The 19,416-nt window shown below is 41.5% G+C and overlaps 1 long non-coding RNA gene across 1 annotated transcript; it reads left to right on the top strand.

Moving 5' to 3' along the window:
- The first annotated feature begins 4,173 nt into the window (after nt 1-4,173).
- LOC122698952 lies at nt 4,174-19,170 on the top strand. Its single transcript, XR_006342462.1, has 3 exons — nt 4,174-4,203; nt 18,213-18,219; nt 19,010-19,170. It is a non-coding gene; the product is annotated as an uncharacterized LOC122698952 (long non-coding RNA).
- The last annotated feature ends 246 nt before the right edge of the window (nt 19,171-19,416 follow it).

The following is a 19,416-nucleotide window of genomic DNA, read 5'->3' as shown; positions in this document are numbered from 1 at the left end:
TGAAATCACAATCACAGAAAACTAGGCAATCTGATCACATGGACCACAGCCTTGTCTAACTCAGTGAAACTAAGCCATGCCATGTGGGGCCACCCAAGACGGATGGGTCATGGTGGAGAGGTCTGACAGAATGTGGTCCACTGGAGAAGTGAATGGCAAACCACTTCAGTATTCTTGCCTTGAGAACCCCATGAAGAGTGTGAAAAGGCGAAAAGATAGGACACTGAAAGAGGAACTCCCCAGGTCGGTAGGTGCCTAATATGCTACTGGAGATATCCAGAAAGAATGAAGGGAGGGAGCCAAAGCAAAAACAATACCCAGTTGTGGATGGGACTGGTAATAGAAGCAAGGTTTGATGCTGTAAAGAGCAATACTGCATAGGAACCTGGAATGTTAGGTCCATGAATCAAGGCAAATTGGAAGTGGTCAAACAGGAGATGGCAAGAGTGAACATTGGCATTCTAGGAATCAGCAAACTAAAATAGACTGGAATGGGTAAATTTAACTCAGATGACCATTATATCTACTATTGAGGGCAGGAATCCCTTAGAAGAAATGGAGTAGTCATCATAGGCAACAAAAGTCTGAAATGCAGTACTTGGATGCACTCTCCAAAATGACAGAAAGATCTCTGTTCATTTCCAAGGCAAAGCATTCAATATAACAGTAATCCAAGTTTATGCCCTGACCAGTAACACTGAAGAAGCTGGATGATTCTATGAAGACCTACAAGACCTTCTAGAACTAACACCCAAAAAAGATATCCTTTTCATTATAGGGGACTGGAATGCAAAAGTAGGAAGTCAAGAAACACCTGGAGTAACAGGCAAATTTGGCCTTGGAGTACAGAACGAAGCAGGGCAAAGGCTAATAGAGTTTTGCCAAGAGAACACACTGGCCATAGCAAACACCCACTTCCAACAACACAAGAGAAGACTCTACACATGGACATCACCAGATGACCAACACCGAAATCAGATTGATTATATTCTTTGCAGTCAAAGATGGAGAAGCTCTATACAGTCAGCAAAAACAAGACCAGGAGCTGACTTTTGCTCAGATCATGAACTGCTTATTGCCAGATTCAGATTTAAATTGAAGAAAGTAGGGAAAACCACTAGACCATTCAGGTATGACCTAATACAAATCCTTTGTGATTAAACAGTGGAAGTGAGAAATAGATTTAAGGGACTAGATCTGATAGAGTACCTGATGAACTATGGATGGAGGTTTGCGACATTGTACAGGAGACAGGGATCAAGACCATCCCCAAGAAAAAGAAATGTAAAAGAGCAAAATGGCTGTCTGAGGAGGCCTAAAAAATAGCTGTGAAAAGGAGAAGCAAAAAGCAAAGTAGAAAATGAAAGATATGCCCATTTGAATGCAGAGTTCCAAAGAATAGCAAGGAGTGATAAGAAAGCCTTCCTCAGCGATCAAAGCAAAGAAATAGAGGAAAACAACAGAATGGTAAAGACTAGAGATCTCTTCAAGAAAATTAGAGATACCAAGGAAACATTTCATGCAAAGATGGGTTCGATAAAGGACAAAAATGGTATGGACCTAACAGAAGCAGAAGATATTAAAAAGAGGTGGCAAGAATACACAGAACCGTACAATAAAGATCTTCACAATCCAGAAAATCACAATGGTGTGATCACTCACCTAGAGCCAGATATCCTGGAATGTGAAGTCAAGTGGGCCTTAGGAAGCATCACTATGAACAAAGCTAGCGGAGGTGATGGAATTCCAGTTGAGCTAATTCAAATCCTAAAAGATGATGCTGTGAAAGTGCTACACTCAATATGCCAGCAAATTGGGAAAACTCAGCAGTGGCCACAGGACTGGGTCAGCTTTCATTCCAATCTCAAAGAAAGGCAATGCCAAAGAATGCTCAAACTACCGCACAATTGCACTCATCTCACACGCTAGCGAAGTAGTGCTCAAAATTCTCCAAGCAAGCCATGCTTCAACAATACGTGAACTGTGAACTTCCAGATGTTCAAGCTGGTTTTAGAAAAAAAAGGTAGAGGAACCAGAGATCAAATTGCCAACATCCGTTGGATCATCGAAAAAGCAAGAGAGTTCCAGAAGAACATCTATTTCTGCTTTATTGACTATGCCAAAGCCTTTGACTGTGTGGATCACAATAAACTGTGGAAAATTCTGAAAGAGATGGGAATACCAGACAACCTGACCTGCCTCTTGAGAAACCTGTATGCAGGTCAGGAAGCAACAGTTAGAACTGGACATGGAACAACAGACTGGTTCCAAATAGGAAAAGGAGTACATCAAGGCTGTATATTGTCACCCTGCTTATTTAACTTATATGCAGAGTACATCATGAGAAATGTTGGGCTGGAAGAAGCACAAGCTGGAATCATGATTGCCAGGAGGAATACCAATAACCTCAGACATGCAGATGACACCACCCTTATGCCAGAATGTGAAGAAGAACTAAAGAGCCTCTTGATGAAAGTGAAAGAGGAGAGTGAAAAAGTTGGCTTAAAACTCAATGTGATTTTAGAAAACTAAGATCATGGCATCCCGTCCTGTTACTTCCTGGCAAATAGATGGGGAAACAGTGGAAACAGTCGCTGACTATTTTTTTGGGCTCCAAAATCACTGCAGATGGTGATTGTAGCCATGAAACTAAAAGATGCTTACTCCTTAGAAGGAAAGTTATGACCAACCTAGACAGCATATTAGAAAGCAGAGACACTACTTTCTCAACAAAGGTCCATCTAGTCAAGGCTATGGTTTTTCCAATACTCATGTATGGATGTGAGAGTTGGACCATAAAGACAGCTGAGCACCAAAGAATTTATGCTTTTGACCTGTGGTGTTGGAGAAGACTCTTGAGAGTCCCTTGGACAGCAAGGAGATCCAACCAGTCCATCCTAAAGGAGATCAGTCCTGGGTGTTCATTGGAAGGACTGATGTTGAAGCTGAAACTCCAATACTTTGTCTACCTGATGTGAAGAACTGACTCATTTGAAAAGACCCTGATGCTGGGAGGGATTGGGGGCAGGAGGAGAAGGGGACGACAGAGGTTAAGATGGTTGGATGGCATCACCAACTCAACGGGCATGAGTTTGGGTAAACTCCGGGAGTTTGTGATAGACAGGAAGGCCTGGCGTGCTGCAGTTCATGGGGTCACAAAGAGTTGAACACACTGAGCGACTGAACTGAACTGAAATTTTAGATAGGTTCTTTATGTTTCATGTAATAATATAAGACATTGGTTGACCTGTCTTCAGGTGATGTCAATCAGGTCCCAGAATTTTTTTTTTTTTTTAAGTTCCCTCTCCCTGGATCAAATCAGAGCCACCTGCAGTGGAAGCATGGAGTCCAAATCACTGGACCTCCAGGGAATTCCCTCTAATTCTCTAATTTTTTCTTTTTTACCTCTTACTTCTGCTTTGCAATATGTTGACTATTTTTAAGGAAGAATCTTGTAGGGCATGATGCCTGCCACTGATCATATCCTCTGGGAAAAACACAGAATCTCATGTATCTCATTGGCTGTCATTGGGCCATATAGTCATTCCTGGGGAATGCAAAGCTTTGATGGATTTAGTTCTAGTCCCATCCAAACAACATGGGCTCTAGAGAAGGGAAGTGGCTCTTTAGAAGAATATTGAAATACGGTACCATATGTATGAATATTGAATTCTATTCTACTTTCCTTGAGGAGGGTACATTCTAGTGGACATTTTCATTTCCACCGCCTTCCTACTGAAACTGTAAAGCATACAGGAGAGCAAGAGGACAGAAGGATTCTAGTGATTAACAGCGACTTATACATCCACCAGTGGGTCACCATCTGCTGACTGGAGATTCCCCCAAGTGGACACACGGAGAGCATGATGATACTGTAATTATTTGAATCATCCCACCAAAGCAGCATGTGCTCAGTCATGCCTGACTTTTTGCCACCCATGGACTGTAGCCCACCAGGCTCCTCTGTCCATGGGATTCTCCAGGCAAGAATACTGGAGTGGGTAGCCATTTGTTTCTCCAGGTGATTTTCCTGACTCAGGGATCTAAATCTGGGTCTCCCGCACTGCAGATTCTTTACAGTCTGAGTCACCAGCAAAGAACAGTCATTGTCTAGGCTCTATCTGTATGAATATCTCTGCCTGTCTTCTCCCTCACTGACTTCCCAGTCAGTCCGTTAAGTCACTCAGTCGTGTCTGACTCTTTGTGACCCCATGGACTGCAGGACACCAGGCCTCCCTGTCCATCACCAACTCCTGGAATTTACTCAGACTCATGACCATTGAGTCGGTGATGCCATCCAACCATCTCATCCTCTGTCATGCCCTTCTCCTCCTGCTTTCAATCTTTCCCAGAATTAGGGTCTTTTCCAATGAGTCATTTCTTCACATCAGGTGGCCAAAGTATTGGAGTTTCAGCTTCAGCATCAGTCCTTCCAATGAATATTCAGGACTGATTTCCTTTAGGATGGACTGGTTGGATCTCCTTGCTGTCCAAGGGACTCTCAAGAGTCTTTTCCAACACCACAGTTCAAAAGCATTAATTCTTTGGTGTTCAGCTTTCTTTATAGACTAACTCTCACATCCATGCGTGACTCCTGGACTAGATGGATCTTTGTTGACAAAGTAATGTCTCTGCTTTCTAGTATGCTGTCTAGGTTGGTCATAACTTTCCTTCTAAGGAGCAAGTGTCTTTTAATTTCATGGCTGCAATCACCATCTGCAATGATTTTAGAGCCCCCAAAAATAAAGTCTGTCACTGTCTCCATTGCTTCCCCATCTATTTGCCATGAAATGATGGGACCAGATGCCATGATCTTAGTTTTCTGAATGTTTAGTTTTAAGCCAACTTTTTCACTCTCCTCTTTCACTTTCATCAAGAGCCTCTTTAGTTCTTCTTTGCTTTCTGCCATAAGCATGGTATCATCTGCTTATCTGAGGTTATTAATATTTCTCCCATCAATATTGATTCCAGCTTGTCCTTACAGAAAGGAATATTTGATCATAGGTATGGACACAGGCAAGACTGTGTCAATATGAGGGCAGAGATAAAGGTGATGTGTCTCTCAGGCAAGAATGGTCAGAGATTGCCAGCAAACCACCAAATGGTAGGAGAGGATTATGAACAGATTTTTTTCAGAAACTTCAGAAGGAACAAACCCTTGACACCTTGATCTCAGACTAAGTCATGCAATTTACAGTACTTTGTTACTGTGTGTGTGTGTACATGCTAAATCACTTCAATTATGTCCAACTCTTTGTGAGCCTATGGATTTCCCTCTAAGCTCCTCTGCCCATGTGAATCTCCAGGTGAGAATAGTGGAGTAGGTTGCCATGCCCTATTCCAGGGGGTTCTTGCAACCCAGGGATCGAACATGCATCTCTTATACCGCCTTTATTGGCAGGAGAGTTCTTTACCACTTTACCATTGGCTGGAATCTTGATTCCAGCTTGTGCTTCATCCGAGCATTTCTCATGATGTACTCTGCATATAAGTTAAATAAGCAGGGTGACAATATACAGCCTTGACGTACTCCTTTCCCGATTTGGAACCAGTCTGTTGTTGCTTGTCCAGTTCTAACTGTTGCTTCTTGACCTACATACACATTTTTTAGGAGGCAGGTCAGGTGGTCTGGTGTTCCCATCTCTTTCAGAATTTTTCACAGTTTGTTGTGATCCACACAGTCAAAGGCTTTGCTGTAGTCAGTAAAGCAGAAGTAGATATTTTTCTAGAACTCTCTTGCTTTTTCGATGATCCAGCGGATGTTGGCAATTTATCTCTGGTTCCTCTGCCTTTTCTAAATCCAGCTTGAACATCTGGAAGTTCACAGTACATGTGTTATTGAATCCTGGCTTGGAGAATTTTGAGCACTACTTCGCTAGCGTGTGAGATGAGTGCAATTGTGCGGTAGTTTGAGCATTCTTTGGCATTGTCTTTCTTTGGGACTGGAATGAAAGCTGACCCAGTCCTGTGGCCACTGCTGAGTTTTCCCAATTTGCTGGCATATTGAGTGCAGCACTTTCACAGCATCATCTTTTAGGATTTGAATTAGCTCAACTGGAATTCCATCACCTCCACTAGCTTTGGTCGTAGTGATTCTTCCTAAGGTCCCCTTGACTTCGAATTCCAGGATATCTGGCTCTAGGTGAGTGATCACACTATCATGATTATCTGGGTCATGAAGATTTTTTTTTGTATAGTTCTTCTGTGTATTCTTGCCACCTCTTCTTAATACTTTCTACTTGTTAGGTCCACAATAAAGGACAGAAATGGTATGGACCTAACAGAAACTGTCTTCCCAACTGTTTAAAAATATCCACATTTTATTTCTTCCCCCACACTTCTGCCTCTCCCTTCCCTCCAGCTCTCAGTCAGATTGCATGCCTTAATTTTGTAGAGCAGAATTTTTCAACAAATTAGAGTGCATTGTTTGTTCTCCTGTTTTAATTCTTGAGAACATTTTGGAAGACAGGCTGTACAAAAGATCTGATATGCCTTAGAGCTGTAATATATTATCAGGCTTGAAATGCTAATAAGAGTCTATGGAAAGAATAGTTAGTTAAAAGAAATAGTGAACTTAAGTAGGGGGAAAAAAAAGCAAATTTTAAAGAGATGTGGAAAGTTCTTCCTCCCGATGTTTGCAGTATTATAATACTGGGACAGTCCAGTATGGAAAAGAAAGAAGTATTTAAGATTCGTTTGGGAGGCTAGAGTCAACATTATTTCCTATAATCAACAACCCCATAGGGCTGTTAAACTAGGCTTGAAGAAAATCATCAGTGGCCTGAAAAACAATACCGAGCACAAATGTGTGAAAAGCACAGGTTGCTCACCTCAATGAGGCATTCACTTCAAAGTGGAGAAGGAGACTGGAAACGTCATTAAACATGTCAGGATATAGATTGGAACTCAATTTAAGGTTAACATGAACTTTTTTTGCCTGCCTTACTGTTGTTGGGTGCTCTGTGGGTTTTGGCAGCAAGTTTCAATGTGTGGCTCATTAGAAGGAATGGAATTTTGGGATTTACTGGCTAATACTGGAGAGAAATCTCTCCTGGGAAACTGTGAGCTTTGCCCAGAAAGATGGTACTTTGATAAGAATCAAAATATTAACTGTTTCAGCACCTTCTTTCATAACAATAATATTACCTTGATTTAAGTTGTGCTCATTTCTTTCTAGGAGCTCAAACTGAGTTTTATGTGGAACGTTATTTCTGTTTATCATCACAAATTCCCTTTGAGGAAAGTAAGGGGTAGGTATTACTGCTGCTATTTTAAAGTTGGGGAAACAGAAGCTCAGAGAATGACTTAAATAAATACCACTGCTTTCACATGCAGATGACAGCTTCATACAAAGCCAAATACCTTCACCAATCTAAATAGGCTAAGCCAGCCCCCCAAAGCTATCTGATCATTCTTGAGATTGCCCTCTAAGTTTATAAGAGAACTCAGAACCACCCCCTGCTTTAAAGGCAAGAAAGGAGAAATCTGTGCTAACATCTTCCACAGCTGCATATGCTAAGTTTTAAAAAAATATTTTATTTATTTGGCTGCATTGAGTCTTAGTTGCATCATCACCATTGCAGTGCACAGGCTCAGCTGCCCCTGCCAGCCCCCAGCACGTAGGATCTTATTTCCCAGATCAGAGATCAAACCCACATCCCCTGCATTGCAAGGCAGAGTCTCAAGCACTGGCCTACCAGGGAAGTTCCTGGATATGCTGAACTTGTGTCCTATTTTTCAACTGCTTATTTACAATTTTGGTCTGATCTTACAGGTTGGCGTCTCCTCTGTGCCCCAGGCAGTTTGAGCATTAACTCAGAACTCCGAACACTCAGCTTCCTGATGCTTTGTTTCCTAGGAACAGGGGACCCTGAGAAAACACTTGAGAAGAGCTAAGCATTCCCTCCTATTTGCTACCCCCTTCTCTCAGCCCTCACGGAGCCTTGGTACCCTACTCTGTGACACTCCCACCGAGAAGCCCCCCACCTACGATGGCAGTCAAGTGGAAAAGCGTTGTCAGGGGATGCTGCCTGCATTTATATAGCCTGACAGACTTCGCAGAATCACCTGCCGCTCAGTGGCTAGTTATCACAAAGCAGCTGATTTCTATTAGGTCATAAGCTACCCTTGGACTTCGAGGAGATCAAAGCTATCAATCCAAAGGAAATCAACCCTGAATACTCATTGGCAAGGCTGATGCTGAAGCTGAAATGCCAATACTTTGGTCACCTGATGCAAAGAACTGACTCACTGGAAAAGACCCTGATGCTGGGAAAGATTGAGGGCAGGAGCAGAAGTGGGTGGCAGAGGATGAGATGGTTACATAGCATCAATGACTCAATAGACATGAATTTAAGCAAACTCTGGGAGATAGTGGAGAATAGGGGAGCCTGGCATGCTGCAACCCAAGGGGTCGCAAAGAGTTGGACATGACTTAGCAACGGAACAACAACACATAAGCCACAACCTACAGAGTCTGAAAATCAGTAGTTCTCAGCATTGACTACCCTTAAGAATCGACCCATGGAGCTTTAAAAACATATCACAGCCTGGGCTCTGCTCTCCAATGACTGTAATTTAACTGGTCTGGGCGAAGACCTAGCTCTTAGTAGGTTTTTTTTTTTTTTCCATTTTACTTCTTTTATTACATTTTTAAGAGCAGTTTTAGGTTCACAGCAAAGTTGAGAGGAAGTTACAAAGATTTCCCATATACTCCCCCAACATGCATCAGTTCAGTTCAGTCACTAAGTCGTGTCCGACTCTTTGCAACCCCATGGACTGCAGCAAGCCAGGCCTCCCTGTCCATCACCAATTCCCGGATTTTAACCAAATTCATGTCCATTGAGTCGGTGATGCCATCTAACCATCTTAACCTCTGTCATCCCCTTCTCCTCCTGCCCTCAATCTTTCCCAGCATCAGGGTCTTTTCAAATGAGTCAGCTCTTCACATCAGGGAGACAAAGTATTGGAGTTTCAGCTTCAACATCAGTCTGTCCAATGAACTGATCTCCTTTAGGATGGACTGGATGGATCTCCTTGTAGTCCAAGGGACTCTCAAGAGTCTTCTCCAACACCACAGTTCAAAAGCATCAATTCTTCGGTGCTCAGCTTTCTTTATAGTTCAACTCTCACATCCATACATGACCACTGGAAAAACCACAGCCTTGACTGTGTTGACAAAGTAATGTCTCTGTTTTTTAATATGCTGTCTAGGTTGGTCATAACTTTCCTTCCAAGGAGTAAGCGTCTTTTAATTTCATGGCTGCAATCACCATCTGCAGTGATTTTTGAGCCCCCCAAAATAAAGTCAGCCACTGTTTCCATTGTTTCTCCATCTATTTGCCATGAAGTGATGGGACCGGATGCCATGATCTTAGTTTTCTGAATGTTGAGTTTTAAGCCAACTTTCTCAGTCTTCTCTTTCACTTTCATTAAGAGGCTTTTTAGTTTTTCACTTTCTGCCAACATGCATAGCCTCCCCCATTATCAACATCCCCCATCAGAATGGTACATTTGTTACAATCAATGAACCTAAATTGACAGCATAATCACTCAAAGTCCATACTTTACATTAGGGTACATTCTTAGTAGTGTTAATTGCTCAGTTGTGTCTGACTCTTTGGGACCCCATGGACTGTAGCCAGCCAGGCTCCTCTGTCTATGGAATTCTAAAGGCAAGAATACTGGAATGGGTGACCATTTCCCCCTCTAGAGGATCTTCCCAACCCACGGATTGAACCCGTGTCTTTCTGCATTGCAGGCAGATTATTTACTGTCTGAGCCATCAGGGAAGCCCAAATATAATGTAAGTGCTATGTAAATAGTTGAAGATGAGTGGCAATTCAAGTTTTGTTCTTTGGAATTTCATGTATTTTTTTTTTCAAATATTTTCCATCCTTCGATTGAATCCATGGATATGAAGATATGAAGGGCTGACTGTATTTTCTCCTCTCCAAATATCAAATTCCTAGCAAATATATAAATATTATATACCAAATATATAATTTAGTTTCAAATTAAGTTCACCAGTCTTTTTATTTGTTGGATTTTGCTTTAACCTGTCGTGTAACATGCTGCCATGAGTCTTTGGATGTGACAGCCAACCAAAAAAAGAGTTGCATATTGTCATTCTCTTATGAGAAGTGTAAATGTGTAAGGTGACAACGTTTTTGTGGACTATTTTTACAACATGATAAATGGCATTATCAATATTATTCATGATTTAAATATTATGTATACATTACAGATCATCTCTGTATCAACAATTATGTAAGAGGAACACTAGAAAATAAAAATTCTATAATGTTTTTATGCAGTGCTTAAGTGATTGAATGTTTTATCTGAAGAGCTATGATGTAAAAATTAGAATCAAAGTTTTGCTTTTTGAATGCATGGGTTGTAACCCACAGAAAATGAGGAGTAAATTGTTTGATTAGGATCTTGTTAGTTTAAGAAGCAAAAAATTTAAGAACAAAAATATGCACACCATTAAAAATACTAATTCTGAAAATTATGTAGCTAAATATTAAATCACCCGGTCCAGGGTACATGCTTGGTGTTGTATATTCTACAAGTTTGCACAAATGTATATATTCACTTTTATAGTATCAGAATTTTCATTGTCCTAAAAATCCTCTGTGTTCTACCTATTCATCTCTCCCTCACCCCAGCCCCTGATCTTCAGTTCAGTTCAGTTCAGTTGCTCAGTCGTGTCCAACTCTTTGCGACCCCATGAATCGCAGCACGCCAGGCCTCCTCGTCCATCACCAACCTCCAGAGTTTACTCAAACTCATGTCCATTGAGTCAGCGATGCCATCCAGCCATCTTATCCTCTGTCATCCCTTTCTCCTCCTGCCCCCAATCCCTCCCAGCATCAGGGTCTTTTCCAATGAGTCAACTCTTCGCATGAGGTGGCCCTGATCTTAGTATTTTTCAAATGCTTCCTGGAGTTGGGAGCAACAGTCCCTTATTGCTCTGTAATAAAACTGATAGCACCATGGACCTGGTTCTATGCTAAGCCCTCGGCATGCATTCTCTTACTGCAGTCTCTCCATATACCCTGGGACACTTACTATCATTATCCTCATTTTATAGGTGAGAACACTGAAACATACATAGTGAGGCTGAAAATCTTGCCTCTAGAAATGACCCTGGCTCCACAGCTGAAGCACATCAAGGTGACAGTGGGCTAGGTCATTGCCTAATGTAGAATAACAAAGGGGATGGATTCTTAAACCAAGGAACTTTTGAATCCGTCTGCTTGCCAAGCTGTTCCTCTGGTCAATGCCAGGTAACTGCGTGCTGGGAAGTTCATGTAGGGTGAGTCCTAAAGCCACTTCCACTAGGTACAGTTTAAATCACCTGATGGACCTCCATCAACATTTGTACATGACCTTTAGTTTAAATAGGCATTAAGACCAAGCTTATGGGAAACAAATGTAAGCTAACACCAATAGATGAAGAAAGGGGTAAGGGAACTTACTTTTTTCCTTGGGATAAGGAGATGGCATGGCTGGAACTCTAGGGTAGTTCATATGCTGATTGTATTTAAATAGCCCTTTGGTTTCCCTGGTGGCTCAGAAGGTAAAGACTCTGCCTGGAATGCAGGAAACCTGGGTTCAGTCCCTGGGTTGCGAAGAGCCTCTGGAGAAGGAAATGGGAACCCCCTCTGGTATTCTTGCCTAGAGAATTCCATGGACAGAGGAGCCTGGTGGGCTACCATGAGATCACAGAGTTGGACATCACTGAGTGACTAACACTTTGAAAAAAAAAACAAAGAACAAAAACTAGTGCTTACTCTTTCTTCTCCTGGAAATACTGACAATATTCTTTTTTTATCCCAGCAGATGAGGTTTCCGCTCCTAACCCCAATTCCCAAAAGTGGTATCCAAGAATGCTCTCATTTTCTGCACCAGAAGAGTTGTTTTGTTTCTAAAAAGCCCTGACTCAGTGGAATCCAAAATACTTGTAATCATTAATGGACAGTTTTTATCATCAAATGCAGGGTGAGAAACCATCCTGGCTTGTACAAGGCTGCCAGGTTTGGCATTCTACTTTCCACTTTTGGGGAAATGCCTCAGTTCCAGGCAAACTGGGAGGGGGTGTGGATCATTCCATGATGAGTGTGTGCATGCTAAGTCTCTTCAGTAGTGTCTGAGTCTTTGCAACCCTATGGACTGTAGCCCACCAGGCTTCTCTGTTCATGGGACTCTCCAGGCAAGAATACTTGAGTGGGTTGCCATACCCTACCTCCAGGGGATCGTCCCCACTTAGGGATCAAACCCGTGTCTCCAGTGGCTCCTGGATTGCAGGCTGAATTACTGCTGAACCACTGGGGAAGCCCTATCCCATGATGGCAACCTCCTTAATTTTATTCTGGGGATGCCAGCACAGAAGAGAATACTTGTGCAGTGTATTCACACATATTTGCTGCTCCCTTTTCCAGCTGTTGTATAAATGCTCATGGAAACTTCCTCTGGTCCTGAAGGATCTCAGGGCCTGTGCCCTTCTGACACGCCTATGAATTAGGTGAGGAGAGAATGATTTCCTGTAGCTAGTTTAGAACCAGGGCCAATTTTCAGGGTAACTCACTCTTTTGCTTCCTGAGACATTTACACAATGGTGTGATTCCCATGAATGCATTTGTGTTACCCAAGGGTATAAATACCTCTCAGTTCTTGGTAAAATTGAGTTCTCTCAGAAGGTTGTGAAAATCCTTAGCTGCATGGCGGTTGCAGGCAACTGCAATCTTTCCTAATGTAATCTGAAAATCATTGCTGATATTTAATGACAAGGCGTTTCCTGAGGAAGAATGAGAAATTCTACTTTCCTCCCTAGCATCCTGCTTCCCTTTCCTTCCTAAATATGTAATTCCACAAAGGTAATTTTTTAATCTCATTTCTGAGGCAAAGAGCATTGTTATAGTTAAGAGTCAAAATGTAACCAGTTGAAATCTGATATTTTCCATCAGAGGGGGGAAAAAATGTCTATGGATTGGCTAAGAAATTAAAATCCCATTTTAATAAAATTCTTTTTAAAAAAATCAATGCCATTAAAGGTAATTACTGAGCACATTTCGTTTTAATGTAAATCCTTTCATTTATGTCTAATTTCCTCTTGTTTTTGTGGTAAGGTGTAATCAGGACTTAATACTTATGCTTTCTTCTTATGGGACTAGACTAAGGCAACACTTTTAAGGAAAGCCATTATAAGCATCTCCACCTTGATCCTTGGTGCTCAAGTTACTGATGTGAAGTGTAGCTGAATGTTAAAAGCAGATGTAAGAGCACTAAACATTAAGGGTAAATGATAGAGTAAAGAATAGCAAGGAGAAATAAGAAAACCTTCCTAAGTGATCAATGCAAAGAAATAGAGGAAAACAATAGACTAGAGATCTCTTTGAGAAAATTAGAGATATCAAGGGAACATTTCATGTGAATATGGGCACAATAAAGGACAGAAACAGTAGGGACCTAACAGAAGCAGAAGATATTAAGAAGAGGTGGCAAAAAACATAGAACTATACAAAAAATATCTTCATAACCCAGATAACCACGATGGTGTGATCACTCACCTAGAACCAGATACCCTGGAATGCAAAGTCAAGTGGGCCTTAGGAAGCATCACTACAAACAAAACTAGTAGAGGTGGTTGGAATTCCGGTTGAGCTATTTCAAATCCTAGAAGATGATTCTGTGAAAGTTCTGCATTAAGTACGCCAGCAAATTTGGAAAACTCAGCAGTGACCACAAGATTGGAAAAGGTCAGTTTTCATTCCAATCTCAAAGAAAGGCAATGCCAAAGAATGTTTAAACTACCACATAATTGCACTCATCTCACACACTAGCAAAGTAATGCTCAAAATTCTCCAAGCTAGGTTACAACAGTATGTGAACCAAGAACTTCCAGATGTTCAGGCTGGATTTAGAAAAGGCAGAGGAACCAGAGATAAATTGCCAACATCCGTTGGATCATCAAAAAAGCAAGAGTGTTCCAGAAAAACATATACTTCTGCTTCATTGACTAAGCCAATCCTTTGACTGTGTGGATTACAACAAACTGTAGAAAATTCTTCAAGAGATGGGAATACCAGACCACCTGACCTGCCTCCTGAGAAATGTGTATGCAGGTCAAGAAGCAACAGTTAGAACTGAACATGGAACAATGGACTGGTTCTACACTGGGAAAGGAGTATGTCAAGGCTGTATATTGTCACTCTGCTTGTTTAACTTATATGCAGAGTACAGTCTTGTGAAAAAAATTGGCTTAAAACTCAACATTCAAAAAACTAAGATTATGGCACCTGGTCCCATCAATTCACAGTAAATAGGTGGGGAAGCAATGGAAACAGTGACAGACTTTATTGTTTGGGGGCTTCAAAATCACTGCAGATGGTGACTGCAGCCATGAAATTAAAAGACCCTTACTCCTTGGAAGAAAAGCTATGACAAACCTAGACAGCATATTAAAAAGCAGAGACAAAAAAAAAAAAGCAGAGACACTACTTTGCCAACAAGGGTCCATATTGTCAAAGCTATGGTTTTCCCAGTAGTCAGTTATGGATGTGAGAGTTGGACCATAAAGAAAACTGAGCACTGAAGAATTGATGCTTTTGAACTGTGGTATTGGAGAAGACTCTTGAGAGTCCCTTGGATTTCAAGGAGATTCAACCAGTCCATCCTAAAGGAAATCAGTCCTGAGTATTCATTGGAAGGACTGATGCTGAAACTGAAGCTCCGATACTTGGGCCATGAAACTGAAGCTCCGATACTTGGGCCATCTGATAAGAAGAACTGACTCATTGATTTTATTTATTTTTCCTCCCAGTTAGGTTGCACTCCGAGATTCGAAAACTTCCCCCAGACCCACCAGTGAGAGGGTTTCCTGGTGTTTGGAAACTTCCTCTATTAGGACTCCCTTCCCAGGATGGGTCTCCTTTTATCTTTTATATTTTGTCCTACCTCCTTTCGAAGACAATAGGCTGCTTTTCTGGGTGCCTGATGTCCTCTGCTAGTGATCAGAAGTTGTTTTGTGGAGTTTGCTCAGCATTCAAATGTTCTTTCGATGAATTTGTAGGGGAGAAAGTGGTCTCCCTGTCCTATTCCTCTGCCATTTTAGCTCCTCCCCAGAACTGACTCATTGGAAAAGACTCTGATGCTGGGCAAGATTGAAAGCAGGAGGAGAAGGGGATGACAGAGGATGAGATGGGTGGACGGCATCACGAACTCAATGGACATGAGTTTGAGCAAGCTCTCGGAGTTGGTTCATGGACAGGGAAGCCCTGGCATGCTGCAGTCCATGGGGTCACAAAGAGTTGGACACAACTGAACAACTGAACTGAAGAGATGGAGTGGGGTGATTCGGTTGAGTCATTCATTGGAGTTTGAGTCACTGAGTATGTGCTGGGTGCTGTGTGCTGAGCTCAGACTACTCAGGATTCCAAAGCTGAATATGACATAGCTTGGCTACAAGAAATTTAGACCATCTTGAGTATGTCCATGTTTATCTAATGCAGAAATGGAAATAATACAGCAGGCTTTAGAATTAAAGCCAATATGTTCTTTTGGGGTATAGTTGTTTTAAAATGTTGTGTTAGTCTCTGGTATATAATAAATTGAATCAGCTATATGGATACATGTATCTTCTTACTCTTGGACCTCCCTCCCATGCCCCTATCCCAAACATCTAGGTCAATCATGATTCAAAAGGACACAGGTATCCCAGTGTTCATTGCAGCACTATTAACAGTAGTTAATGGAAGCAACCTAAATGTCCAATGGTAGATGAATGGATAAAGAATATGTGGCACATATGTACAATGGAATATTACTCAACCATAAATAGGAATGAAATTGGGTCATTGGTAGAGATGTGGCTAGACCTAGAGTCTGTCATATAGCATGTCGTAAGTCAGAAAGAGAAGAGCCAGCATTTTTGTTGTTGTAAAATGGTTTTACGCTTAGAATCAATTTTACTATTGGGTATATTTTAAAATTAAGTCCCTTGAAACATCTCCCTGTTGTGAAAGTTGGTTTGGTCTGGGCTGCTGAAGTGAAGGGCTCGGCGGATTCAGGGTGCAGAAACTGTTGGCAGGCCACCTGACTCTGACTCACCTCCAATTAGGCAATTAGTCCCACATTATTTGAGTACCCAATTTACTTTTACATTTTAAAGTTGTAAAACACATAATGATTTTTTTCACTTCCTAATTATGAGTAATAAAAATTTAAGGGAATATAAAGTTTAACTTGTCTGTTAATTGAGGGGAAAGAGCCATGGTAAATCAGTCAAGAACAGAATGGTCACCGAAGAAACACAGAAGAAAGTGCCTGCGAGGATCCCGTTTGCTATTTTAATTAGCGTCTGTCAATTAGAAGTAAATGACAGTGGGGGAGGAATCCTGATTAATGAAATCATCATCCCAGATTGAAAGGGAAGGTCAAAAAGAACATGATGTCTCATTCGACTTCATCTTGAGGGTCGGACACACCGACATTTCTCGAATCCTCTTTTAGACCTCAGGAGACTAGACTGTTAATATGACCACTCAATTAACTCTGGGTATAATTAACTGCCTGCCTAGCCCTGCCTGCAACCAAAACTCTCTGTCAGCAAGATTAGTGCAGCTGGCACATGTGAGGCGGCTGACGTGGTTTTCTGTCCTGCACATTGATGGAGGGGGGACCAGGGAGAGGACATTACAAGTCACCACTCACAGAGGACATGGCTGTTCCTCTATGATTTGTCCAGAGCAGGCAGGGGACCTGTGAGCGTATTAGCTGCTGTTTGAACAAATTTCACAGTGCTCTAGGCCAATTTCAGCAGCTAGTTTGGCAGCTAAACTAGTCAAAATCATAAAAGGGGAGGCTTCTAAAGCACATTCAGTCACTGAGAAACAGCCAACCCAGTTTCCAACCAATAACCCCTCCTGTGAAGTTAGTAAGCAGGGCATCTGTCCTCCGTCTTAACAAACAAGGCACAGATGCCAATTGGAGCTCAGCCGGGCTCCACTGAACACGGCTTGCAGGCCACACTCAAGGGCCTCCTTTCTTTAAGCTCAGCACAAAGCAAAAAATCTTAATTTTTATCCATCAAAATTTTTGCTTATTGAAGTGACGCGCTGGTTGGAGGAATTGATGATTTCAGTGATAACGTTTTTATGACAAGAGCCTCACTCTATGTCTCATGCCCCTCCATCCCCAAAATCTTTTTCTAAGAGTGTAACATGTAAGGAGAAGAATTCAGTGTAAACAACATTAAAGTGGGAAACATTTGGAAACATCTAGATGAATGATGAACACTTTGAGGTCAGGAGTAAAACAGTTTGGAAAATGTTAAGAGAATCATAAACATACAAGTGATTAGTATTTCTGTTTGTATTACTATCTTGGTCATTTACAGATGCAGTCAAGGCCTTTTAGTTATTGTCAGGATAACTGAAAACATTCTAAAACAAAAATGGTTCAATGGTCATCTCAGTGGAAAAAACTATGAAAATAGTAATGTAGGAGTCCTATTCATTGAAATGATTTTGTTTTTAAATTAATAGGAGAGAGTAAGAAGAGAAAAAGGATGAAATGAGCAATCAAATGATAGAATAAATCTATTTTAAAACATGAAGACGTAAAGATATAATTACTCAAGTGCTAACTGATAGGAGAAATTTACATCATTTATCAATACTCAAACTCCACTGAGACCAACTGCTAAGGAGAATTGGTGAAGTGATGTCTAGAAGTTAAGAATATGAAAAAAGAAGAAAATTGAAAAGAAAATGCTTCCTCACAGACACAGCAAATTCTATTTCTGACTAATTTTTTTTTTTTTAATGTGTTACTATTCAATTGACCTGTAGCGTGGTGTTAAGGCAAAGTTCTGGAGTGGGACTGTCTCAGAGCCAGTCCCTATTCCATCCTTATCAGCTCTGTGACTCCAGGCAAGTTACTGAACTTTGCTCTTCTCACCCACAGAAGGTAGGTGATAATAACCGTCCCTATTTCACAGGGTTGACACTAGAATTCCACAGGCTACTGTGTGTGAAGCACTTAGAACAGTCCTCCATCAATGTTAGCTGTTACTATTTTATCCAGTCTGGAGCTGATGAAACCTTGTAAATCCTGAAACTCAGGAGGAAAAACACTGCATGTGGTAGTGGCTGGGCAACTCTGCGACTATAATGAAAACATTGAACTGTACACCCTGAATGTGTGAGTTGTGTGGTATGTGAAATACATTTCAGTAAAGATCTTACAGAAGGAAAGTAAGGTAAGGAAACGCTTTTCCTTCCTTTCTCTAGTAAGAGTTTTTTCATGTGAATGTAGTGAAATGATGGAGTCCTATTACTTTATAGAACAAATGTAATTTTCCTAAATCTGAATTTCAATGTCTCCTTCATCTGTGAGGGATAACTGAGGTTGAAGTATTTTGAACCAGTGTTTGAAATAATGAAAATAAAGACATGTACAATAGAACTGTGGAAATAAACAAACAGGCTATTTAGTCAGAGATCTCTATAACATGCCTGCAATGCAGGAGACCTGGGTTCAATTCCTGGGTCAGGAAGTTCCCCTGGAGAAGGAAATGGCAACCCACTCCAGTATTCTTGCCTGGAGAATCCCATGGACAGAGAATTCTGGCAGGCTACAGTCCATGGGGTCACAAAAGTTGGACACGACTTAGCACTCTCTTTCTCTCTTTCTCTATAGTATAGCAAGAGAGTCAGTCACCATCAGTTGTGTTTTGTTAGGGATTCCAAAAATAGGCAGTGAAGTGGGAAAGCTTTATAGTGAAAATAGTGGAAGGCGTCAAGTACATTCTGGTTGGAGGTCTTTGACATGCAGAAGCTGGAGGTGGGCTACCTGAAGCGGGACATGTTATGTGACTGGTTTAGGAGCACATTTGGCTTTCTCCGGTTGATTCTAAATTGGAATGGAGGGGGTGGGGGAGGGTGGACAAGAAATAGGGAACTGCTTGTTTCTGTTTAGTCACTAAGTCGTGTCTGACTCTTAGTGACCCTGTGAGCTGTAGCTTGCCGGGCTCCTCCCTCCAAGGGATTTCCTGGGCAAGAATCCTGGAATGGGTTGCCATTTCCTTCTCCAGGGGATTTTCCTGACCCAAGAGTCAAATCCGAGTCTCCTGTTTGGCAGGCAGATTCTTTACCACTGAGCCACCTGGGAAGCCCAGGGAGCTAGTCCTTACTCTTCCCGGCCAGTTAATATTAACACAAGTTAATATTCAGCTTCCACAATTGATGGCTGTGGGGATTGTGGGCCAGAGTTCTCTCAGCAAATATGGTTTGGCCACTGTCAAAATGGACACCTATTTGGACAACAGATCACATATTTGGCTAATGATTCCTGCTATAAAGGATGGGAAGTCTTACCCCAATTCTTTTAAGTGTAACAACTTTCTGTATC

The sequence above is a fragment of the Cervus elaphus genome, chromosome 8 (assembly GCF_910594005.1).
Source record: "Cervus elaphus chromosome 8, mCerEla1.1, whole genome shotgun sequence".
Lineage (NCBI taxonomy): Eukaryota > Metazoa > Chordata > Mammalia > Artiodactyla > Cervidae > Cervus > Cervus elaphus.
Note: the sequence above shows the minus strand (reverse complement) of the source record. Positions and strands in the feature narration are given on the sequence as shown.